The following is an 11,160-nucleotide window of genomic DNA, read 5'->3' as shown; positions in this document are numbered from 1 at the left end:
ACGGTGAAATAGAGAGGGAAGTTCTTGCAGAGAAGCCGAAATGAGCCGTTTGATTGCTCGACGGCACGCCGTAAATATTTCCGGATTGCACCAGATACTTGTCTTCTGTTCGCAAACAAAGACAGCCAACTGATTGCGACGTGAAGTACGTGAAGCATGATATGATGGAGGACTTCGGTGGGCCAAGATACGAAGATGAACGCTCCTTGCGACGGTCAACAGGATGAGATGGGGCTTCTTTCCGCATTCCAAGTTTCGCACGAGTCTTAGGACTGATTTTTCTTTCACTGCTTCGAAATTTGGGGAAGCAAGAAGCGGTTTCAGGAAAGAGCGCTTCCATTCACGCGTAGAAGCCGCTAGCGGCGGATGGTTTTAAATGGCCTTGGACTGGCTAGCGGCTGCGGCGAGCTAGGCGAGCGCGCCGCGCTTGTTTTCGAAGCTTGCTTCGAGAAAAGTGGGGAGCGTAGTTGAACGGATAAATGTCAATGCAAAGGCCGCTCTGGACGTCTTGCTCGCCCTTTAGACGGAATATAATTATTCGTATCCGACAGTGCGTCCATTGTTTTGTCGACGCGTACTACCGCACACTCTATCCAACCTTTCTGAAGTCCGTGGAGCACCACTTGAGGTACTCTGTCCTTGCGATACTAAAGAGAGGCGCACAGTGTTAAAGCATGCAGACATTTGCAACTGCTTCAGCCTCACATTGGCACGCACTGGCACCATGGCTATGTAAATGGGCTGGATGAATGCCGGTCAAGCTACTACATACTCCCTCTTTCAGCCGCATTTTTAATTCGTTTATCTACCACGGAGTTCACTTTTCAGACTTCGAACTGCTTCGCAGACTTCTGCTTTTATGACACGATAAGCAATGGCAGTTTCAACTAATGAAGTGAAAAAAGGATGATTCGTGGCCATTCCTGAGAAGCCTCCTTTTCCACAGTTATCTGCTGCTCATAGACGCCCCTTTTTAGTGCATTATAGGATCTTGTTGATGACCAATATTGGAAGTAGTGTCTGCAAAAATTTTAAGCAGTAAACACCATTGCTGTGGCGGATTTGGAGAATTGTGTTACAATTGCCGGTCTTTGTCATTGTATGTTTAAGTTCTGGCTCAGATAAACGCTGTCGTAACTGCGCGCCGTGCCAGTCCTCCTGTCCGTCATCCTTTTTTTTTCTTTTTTCCCCCCTTGTTTTTCAGTTGTGGTATTCTTGTCTCGACATTGAGACGTGCTCCCTAAGGAGCTGGAAAACATAGTGCGTCCTCATGTCTGCCCTTCATTTTCTATTCTCCCATGTCCTCCTATTCTTAGGCCTCTCTGCAGGACCTATTTGACATTTAATAATTTAGTTTTTGCTTAAAATGGTGCTTACCAAGCTGTTATTTCAGAATGCGTTGTGGCTAAGCTTACGTGTGCCGTTAGTATTTGTGTGCGAATTGTCTTGGCTGCGTAGTTTGGGGGTAGCTGCATCGTAAAAAAGACTGCACAAATCTGAACGGAGGACGGAAAGAACAAACGGACATAAGTGCTGATTTCCAAGTAAGTGTTTAATAAATACTTCTAATGTAAGCGTACTCGCACACGTGGTCACAATAGAACGTGCACTTTGCGTAATTGCCAACGAACCTAAAATGAGCGAGAACCGAAAACAAGAAGAAAAAAAAAAAGAAAACCTCTTGGTAGAGAATTTTGACAAAGGAAGTTAGATTAAGAGCGTACATCATTCTCTGTTCAGTTAAGACAGTCCAATTATTCTTCAATCAAGGGGCAGCTAAGGGCTTGCTAGCACAAGGCTTGTGATCCAGTGGCTAGTATGCTGTTGGAATCTCAGTGCTGACGCCCGTTGTTGCAAATGGGTCGCAAGCCCCAAGGGTAGCGTTGGCCTGGCGGCCTGGGGCACTGGAAGCATCCGAAGGTCCCGGCAAAGCATGAGTCAACTGGTAACAGAACAACTTGTTTATTCTAACATCGCAAAAGAGCGGCCGGTCAGGTCGACCGAAGTGGAGAGACGGGAGTGCACGTTACCCAACAGAAGAAATCGGAGCCTCTCTCGGCGTCCGGGGGCAGCTGCTTTTATAGTCTCGGAGTCGAGGGCAAGAGGGAACGCCTGATAGAGGCCCACGTGACGCGCGGCACGGACAAGCTGAGAGACACGTTGGGACGAGTGTAGTGACGCATCCGCCGGCCCGGCGCCGGACAGACCTCCTCGCTTCACACTTGGGGAGCTCCTCTCCCCGGCTGCCGCGCTTTGACAAGCGTGGGCACACACACACACACGCACACACGAAGACACGTGGCACTGAAACACGCCTGGACGCGCTTGGCGGGGAGGCTTTGCGGGAGCTCCGAACGGGCCAAAATGTCCGCCGCTTTGAACGAAGCCCCGGCGTCCGTTGCATCCGCGCCGGCTATACCGCGCGTCGTAGGCGAAACGTAACAGACCGCCCCGCCGGGGGAAGGAGATCCCGATGGTCAGGGGACTGCATCCGCTGTCCGGAGGGATGTCGCTTGATGATGCTCATAACCGAAGTCGGTCGTCCTTCGGCGTTTCTTGAGCGTAGCGCACAGAGAAGGCCTCGTTCTCTCGTTCAGGTTCACACAGGACACTGCAAAGTGACTTCGGGAGAGTTGACATTTTTGTTCTCGTTCCCGGCAAGCGTTAGAACTACGCCGAAACTCAACCGCTCAGTCAGCAAGCACGAAACAACCCTCACTAAGCCCTGCCAGGCTCTTTCCCCTTTTATACTACTGCCTAGTTCCTTACAGTAGTTTAGCAGCACTCAGAACGCGTCCACAAATCGGAAAATTGCACTAGAAAGCACATCATCACTTTGAAACACTACACAAAAGCAATATGTTAAAAATCCTGCCTCAGGAAGAAAAACATCAGTAACAAACAATTTTGAGGTTGATTCCCACGTTAGGGGCTTCGACTTAAGCCATCGGCGTTACCGTTGAGACTCCCCTTTTTGTAACGCACCTCAAAGGAATATTGTTGCAAAGCGAGGCTCCAGCGCAGGAGGCGGCCATTTTTGGGAGAGATGGTCTGCAGCCATTGGAGAGGGCAGTGATCCGTCTCAATGATAAACCTCGAGCCGGCTAGGTAGCATGACAATTTCTGAACGGCCCACACGATACACGCACACTCTTTCTCGGTGGCGCTGTACGCCTGCTCACGACTGGTCAGCTTACGACTAGCATACAGGACGGGGTGTTCTACTTCTCCATTTTCCCGTTGGCACAGTACAACGCCCATGCCTCGCTCACTAGCATCGCACTGAACAACGAACCCTTTTGTGTAGTCGGGCGATCGTAGCACAGGCTGGCTTGTTAGGGCGCTCTTTAGGGCGCTAAAAGCTCTTTCTTTTGTCTCGTCCCAGACGACTGTTTGCGGCTCTGTCTTTCTTAGAGCATCCGTCAGGGGAGCCGCGATATCAGAGTACCTGGGGATGTACCTCTGATAGTAGCCGGCGACACCTAAGAACGACCGAATATCGGTCTTCGTGCGCGGTTGCGGGAAGTCTCGCACAGCGGCCACCTTTATTTCAGAGGGGCGGCGACGACCCCGACCAATCACGTGACCGAGGTAGACAACCTCGGCCTGTGCTAACTGGCACTTGGGAGCCTTGACTGTCAAGCCCGCTTCGCGCAGGCAGGTTAGCACTGCCCGCAAGTGTGCCATATGCTCAGACCAGGATGCGGAGATTATCGCTACGTCGTCTAAATACGGTAAACCGAATTCTTGCTGTCCCCGCAACACTTTATCCATGAGGCTTGAAAAGCAGTATGGCGCGTTCTTCAAACCAAAACTCAAAACTTTAGGACGGAATGTCCCCATGGGTGAAATGAACGCCGCATACCTACTAGCCTCTTCTGTAAGTGAAACCTGCCAATAACCCCTGACAAGATCTAGGGTGGAAATAAACTGAGCACTACTAACTTTCTTAAGGCGCTCCTCGATGTTAGGGATCGGATAAATTTGATCCTTAGTGATGGAATTAAGCCTGCGGTAGTCGACGCAAGGACGAGGTTCCTTGCCCGGTACCTCAACTAAAATCAAAGGGGAGGTATAATCACTCTCACCCGCCTCAATAACACCGAGCTGTAGCATTTTCTTTACCTCAGCCTCCATAATATCGCTCTGGCGGGGTGACACCCGGTACGCCTTGGATCGTACTGGCTCTGGGGAGGTAAGTTCTATGTCATGAGTAAGGACAGAAGTCCTACCAGGCCTCTCAGAGAACAGACCTTGAAACTCTTGTAAGAGCTGGTGTAGTTCGGTTTTCTGCTCAGGCGACAGCGATGCTCGTCACTGAGCCTAGTCCCGGAAGCTCGACCGGAAGCTCTTCGGGAGCGTTTACCATCATACACACTACTGCTTCCCGTTGCTTATAGGGTTTGAGCAGATTACAGTGGTAACCTTGCTGTGCTTTCCGTTTTCCTGGCAGACTGACCACGTAGTTCACGTCCGACAGTTTTTGAACAATCCGTGCTGGGCCCTCCCACTGCACGTCGAGTTTGTTTTTTAGCGATGTGCGCAATATCATGACCTCATCGCCCACCTCAAAACGACGGGCCCTGGCTGTCCGATCATAATAAACCTTGGCCCTCTGCTGGGCCTTTGCCATTGCTTCACCTGACAACTCCTGTGCCCTTCTTAAGCGTTCGAGGAGCTTAAGCACGTACTCCACCACGACTGGGTCGTCGCCCCTGCCTTCCCACGATTCTCGAAGCATGCGAAGCGGAGATCGCAGCGAGCGACCGTACACTAGCTCAGCTGGCGAAAACCCCGTAGCCGCATGCGGCGCGGTCCGTAATGCAAACATCACCCCAGGCAGACACAGCTCCCAGTCAGTTTGATGTTCAAAACACAATGCTCTCAACACGCGCTTCATGACGGAGTGGAGCTTCTCAACGGAATTCGACTGGGGGTGGTGCACTGAGCTGTGTAACAGCTTTACCCCGCACCTTTCGAGAAAGGCTGTCGTCAAAGCGCTAGTAAACACTGTGCCCTGATCTGATTGGATTTCCGCAGGAAAACCAACTCGCGCAAATATGGACAGTAGTGCATTGACTATCTCAACTGAGCTGAGTTCCTTAAGCGGTACTGCTTCAGGGAACTTTGTCGCTGGGCAGGTCACAGTCAAAATGTGTCTGTACCCCGTGGTTGTTACCGGCAGAGGTCCCACTGTATCAATAACGAGCCGTCTAAAAGGCTCCGTAATGATAGGTACCAATTTCAACGGCGCCCTCGATTTGTCCCCTGGTTTGCCCACCCGCTGACAGGTGTCACATGTCGTCACAAAGTGGTCTGCGTCCCGAAAACACCCTGGCCAATAGTGCTCTTGCAAGAGACGGTCCTTAGTTTTCTTAACTCCTAGGTGTCCGGACCACGAACCCCCATGCGACAAGCGCAACAGATCCTGACGATAGCATTGAGGCACGATCAGCTGATCGAACTCCACTCCCCTGCGGTGTAGATACTTCCGGTACAGGACCCCATCTCTTTCCACAAAGCGAGCATTTTTCTTGGCGATACCTTCCTTGACAATGCAGCGTATGTTTTCTAGGCTGCCATCCTTCTTTTGCTCGGCTATCAAAGCCGACCGGCTGACTTTTAGCAACCTATTAAGTCCGTCTGACGTAGGCGCGATGAGCAAATCTGCAGATAGCTCTTCTAACTTTCCCGCATCGGGAATTTCCTCTCCAGTATCTGGTGCCTTTAACGCTACAGGCTCAATTTTATTCAGTTCAGGCGTGCTCTGAATATGAGCTTGCTGCGCCTCTGACCCTTTCTCATCGTTCGACAACGTCGGCCCCGCAACTACCGCCTTTGCAGCGAGCTCCCGAACCTTCGATCTGGTTAAGGCCTGAACGCTAGCCTCACCAAATAAAAGCCCCTTCTCGCGCAGGAGGTGATCGGACCTGTTCGAAAATAGGTACGGGTACTGGGGGGGCAGCATAGATGACACTGCGGCCTCCGTCTCAAGTGCTCCGAAAGGTCCTTCAATAAGCACTTTTGCTACGGGCAGACACACGCTATGAGCTTCCACTGCTTGCTTGATCCATGCGCACTCGCCCGTGAACATATCGGGTTCTACGTAAGAGGGGTGAACTACATCCATTGTAGCTGCGGAATCGCGAAGCACTCGGCATTCTTTCCCGTTCACGAGGAGGTCTCGCATGTAAGGCTCGAGAAGCTTCATGTTCTCGTCAGTGCTGCATAATGACAAAAACACGACTTTTGTTTTTGTTTCTGGACACTGCGCCGAAAAGTGACCCGGCTTCTGGCACGTATAACAAACGCGCGCTTGCCTCGTCTCGAACCTCTTTCTGCGTTCGGCTTCGGTTGCCGCCGTCTCCTTACGTTCGGTCGGACTGCTTTCACTCGCATCCGCACTACGTGTGTCCCCCTTTGCTCTCATGGGCGTGAACTTCGGCCTCTCAAACTTGGAGCCAAATTCACCCTTTTGACCGTCCTTAGCTCCGCGAGCCCGACGCGTCACAAACTCCTCGGCTAGCTCAGCGGCTCTAGCCACCGTACTAACGTCTGGCCTATCCAAGACCCAGTACCGCACGTTCTCAGGTAACCGACTATAAAACTGTTCTAGCCCGAAACACTGCAGAACTTTCTCGTGGTCACCAAACGCTTTCTCTTCTTTGAGCCACTGCTGCATGTTTGACATTAGCCTGTAGGCAAACTCTGTATATGACTCACTTTTGCCTTTCTCATTTTCCCGAAACTTCCGACGGAACGCCTCCGCTGACAGCCTGTACTTTTTTAGCAGACTCGATTTCACTTTGTCGAAATCCTCTGCCTCCTCTCTCTCCAAGCGAGCGACTACGTCGGCCGCCTCGCCGGGTAGCAAAGTGAGCAAGCGCTGTGGCCACGTTTCCCGAGAGAACCCCTGCTTCTCGCACGTTCGCTCAAAGTTAACCAGGAACAAACCAATGTCCTCTCCAAGCTTAAACGGCCGCATCAGGTCAGTCATTTTGAACAATACTCGTTCTCCTGCACCGTGTGCCTGACTTCCATTACGAGCGCGTTCCATCTCTACCTCGAGACGCTTCATTTCCAAAGCGTGTTGATGGTCGCGCTCTTCTTTTTTCTCTTGTTGCTCTCGCTCTATCTGTTCTTTACGTTCACGCTCTTCTTTTTCTTTCTGTTCTTTTCGTTCGCGCTCATCTTTCTCTTTCTGTTCTTTAAGTTCGCGCTCCTGTCTTTTTGGCCGCTCCTCAATGGTCTCAAGGCATTCCGACAGCTCGTCATCCTCAGCTTCTAACTCAAGAATAGCCCTCAGCAGTTCTGGTTTTCTGAGTTTGTCTGAGACATCCAGACCCAACTCTCTTGCAAGCTCCAGCAATTTCGGTTTGCGCAACGACTTCAAATCCATGGCTGCTCTGAACGCTGCTTTCTCTACTGCCTACTATTGTCTTGCCGCAAACTAACCCGGCAGCAACGACAACCACAATTACCAGCTCTGTTTCTGACACTAACAAAAGCCTGGCAAAACTCAGTAGAAGAAAGTCCCGCACTCACCAAACCTCGCAGCCAAGAATTCAGCGCAGTCGTTCCGCTGCAGGCAACCAGTCATCACACAGGGCTCGTTGCACTGCTCCCGGAGGGTCGTTGTGCTGCTCAGCATACAGTCAACCGCATATCTTCGCTGCTGGCCTCCGTTGTCGCGATCTCACCGCTGGCAACCAGATGTAGTAATCGCACCGCTGGCACGAGTTGTTGGAATCTCAGTGCTGACGCCCGTTGTTACAAATGGGTCGCAAGCCCCAAGGGTAGCGTTGGCCTGGCGGCCTGGGGCACTGGAAGCATCCGAAGGTCCCGGCAAAGCATGAGTCAACTGGTAACAGAACAACTTGTTTATTCTAACATCGCAAAAGAGCGGCCGGTCAGGTCGACCGAAGTGGAGAGACGGGAGTGCACGTTACCCAACAGAAGAAATCGGAGCCTCTCTCGGCGTCCGGGGGCAGCTGCTTTTATAGTCTCGGAGTCGAGGGCAAGAGGGAACGCCTGATAGAGGCCCACGTGACGCGCGGCACGGACAAGCTGAGAGACACGTTGGGACGAGTGTAGTGACGCATCCGCCGGCCCGGCGCCGGACAGACCTCCTCGCTTCACACTTGGGGAGCTCCTCTCCCCGGCTGCCGCGCTTTGACAAGCGTGGGCACACACACACACATGCACACACGAAGACACGTGGCACTGAAACACGCCTGGACGCGCTTGGCGGGGAGGCTTTGCGGGAGCTCCGAACGGGCCAAAATGTCCGCCGCTTTGAACGAAGCCCCGGCGTCCGTTGCATCCGCGCCGGCTATACCGCGCGTCGTAGGCGAAACGTAACAATGCCTATATACGTTTATGTGCGCTTCTTTAATAAACGCTGAATTGGAAGGCAATGCTTGTGTCCGTTTTTTCTTTGCTCCCTCCGTTTAGTGTTGCACGGTTTCCTTTTATAACTAATTATCATCTAGTCAGGTCACACAGGTTGGTTACTACATTGCCATTTCGACCCAGAGAAATGAGGCTCAGTTCCTGGTAAAACCCTAAGAAATCTTCAACGACTGATGGAGTGTTTCAATCGAACCCGTGGTGAAATTCTCACCATGTACGTTTTATCAAATCATGCCAACCGAGCTTCTTTTTATTGAGGTGATAGAACAGACTGCCAGCGCACATACAAGGTGCTAGTTAGTCCTTGTCTCTTGAATAGGTAGTACCGATACTCATATAGTTTTCTATACTTTTGCACATAGTCTTGGAGGAGAAAGACCACTGAGAAAGACCATTTAATGTACACGACGGCATATGGCCTCTGAGATTCGAAGATCCCGCAGGCCAACTAAAACTGCAAAAAGAAAAAAAACGTGCGCTGTTTAGCACACGCTACACTATAGCGTATAGCGTACGCTATAAGTCGCGTACGCTAAACTAAAACTGTCTAATAACAGCCGTGACAGCCTTTACTCGCAGCTGGCACACATGGGTGAGGAAGGGTGAAGGTAACAAAACGCTACCACTAGACAGGGCACTAGACACTGAATACATTTTTAATTTAAGGTACAGTACCGCACGTTTAAAATAAACAACATGCAAATTTGCCCGTGGACAAATGCAGGAGGGCTTACAGACGCAAATCCGCATTAATGCACCGCACCGTCTTGACCAAGTAGGATATAGAAATAAATTCTGGAGTGGAAGCTCTCACAGATTCTTACCAGCAGAGGTGAAGCCAGCACTTGCCCCTACTTCACCCTTGAACGCGTGCTGAACTACACGGCGAACAATCGCATTTAAATTGCTCTTGATCAGTTAATATAAAATTTAGACTAATGGGTAAGTAATATAGTGTTGCCTAGGGCTAAAATATTGCCATAGGCTGAGTAGTGACACCCTGATCTTCCATACAAGTTGCCGAGATTTTCAAGCTTCATCCTAAGACCAGCGACACAGACAGGCAGATCGAGAAGCGTCTTTACGGCAAAACTGGTATTGCGAAGGCACTGGAAGCGAGAAGAAAAGGCTTCTTGTTCTCCGCCAAATGCCAACGTTAATCTATTCTCCTGGTACAATGGAGGTGGCTGGGCTCACCTTTAGGACACCATCTTTACTCAAGAAGTTTTTTTGAACCTCATTGGTCTAGACGACACTATACCGAAGCGGCTGCCTAGCAAATAAACACTTTTGTACCCGCCACGGTATCTTTATGGCGATGGCGTTGCTTTGGGTCGCTGATACGAACCCGACCACGGCAGCTGCCTTTCGACAAGAACGAAATGCGAAAATGCTCGTTTACTTCGATTAAGGTGCACGGTAAAGGATCCCAGGTGGTTAAAATTAATATGGAGTACCCCCCCCCCCCCCCCCCCCATACCGCGCCTCATAATTAGATTATGAGTTTGGCAGGTAAAGCCCCATAATTAAATTGATCGTGTGAGACAACGGCAGTGCTTATTTCGCAAGCTGGGAAGAATGGCGCAGTACACGGCCTCAGGCAAACGCGTCGTCTCGCTGTGGGTTATGTGCACTGCGCGGACAATTACAAGTTGTGCACGCAAGGTTACGTTTAACATCGACACACCTCTCTCGTGTTGCACTAAACTCTGAAGAACTTAGGCATTCGCCGTAAACATCGCTGCCAGTTATTGACCATCGACGCAAGCAGCGCACAAAGTTTCGCTTACATCGATGCCCACAGTGCATGGGATCCACACAATATTTGGCCTGGCAGTAAGTGTCGCGCAGTAGCAAACCCTGAGTACAAAATCAACCTGATGAATTGTGTGCCAAGAAAATTTGTTTAGCCTGTGAAATGAGTTTAATTGGAAGACCATGACAGCCAAAGACGGAGAAGTTCTAAATTACATGGACTGCACTGGGAATCCCACCTAAGTTAAAAACATTGTAGTTAAACATGCCCTCAGTGACTCAACCTCAGCATTTGCTCAAAAACGCTACAATACACAGACCTGTACATTTTTTCTAGGGAAGTTTCAATGCGAAAACGTATTGATAAAGTGCTAGTTTATTTCGTCACATTTTGAACAGCTGACAAAGAAGTCGTCACTTTTGCCGTAACGTTCTTACCTTAGGCCAGTCTCATGAAACGTCATTGTATGGCTAAAACTTCGCGGCGCCATTCATTCACTCATGCAGAAGAGGAAACGCTTTTTCTTATACGAACGCATTATAATCCTCCCAAAGGTGTTGTATGAAAATGATAAATTATTTACCATCTCTTCTGAGACCTGAATTGTTTAATGAGACACGTACGTTTCTGCATTGAAACTGAGGAAATTTTCTTTGCGTTGACGCAGTTCTTGAACATTAATATGACACAGAAGCGCGACATGTTACAAGGCGACAGCCTTGTAAAATCAAAACATCGACGTATACTCTGAAGCCTCTTTCCATCTGTCTGAACTCTAGAAAAAAAAAAAAAAGAAAAAAGGAAAACGCGCCGACGTTTACGATGCTCCCTAACGCGAATTTTGAGCGCAACTGCTCAGGTGTTTTGAATTCGCGATATATTGTGGCAAATAATTTGACCCTGGACGACAAGGTGCTCTTGGCGGCGGCGTGGTGCCTCTGCTCGGGCAGCTCGTTTGGCACCGGCGGTAGACCAAGAACTTGCGCGGTTTC

At 50.2% G+C, this 11,160-nt stretch overlaps 1 protein-coding gene across 1 annotated transcript in view; it reads left to right on the top strand.

The window, feature by feature from the left end:
* The first annotated feature begins 1,304 nt into the window (after nt 1-1,304).
* Nucleotides 1,305-11,160, top strand: part of LOC126527777 (glutathione hydrolase 1 proenzyme-like) — a 76,888-nt gene continuing 67,032 nt past the window's right edge. The window contains exon 1 of the mRNA XM_072286854.1: nt 1,305-1,544. The gene's annotated coding sequence lies outside the window, so the exon portion shown is untranslated. The remainder of the gene's footprint in view (nt 1,545-11,160) is intronic.

Source organism: Dermacentor andersoni, chromosome 3 (genome assembly GCF_023375885.2).
Source record: "Dermacentor andersoni chromosome 3, qqDerAnde1_hic_scaffold, whole genome shotgun sequence".
Classification (NCBI taxonomy): domain Eukaryota; kingdom Metazoa; phylum Arthropoda; class Arachnida; order Ixodida; family Ixodidae; genus Dermacentor; species Dermacentor andersoni.
Note: the sequence above shows the minus strand (reverse complement) of the source record. Positions and strands in the feature narration are given on the sequence as shown.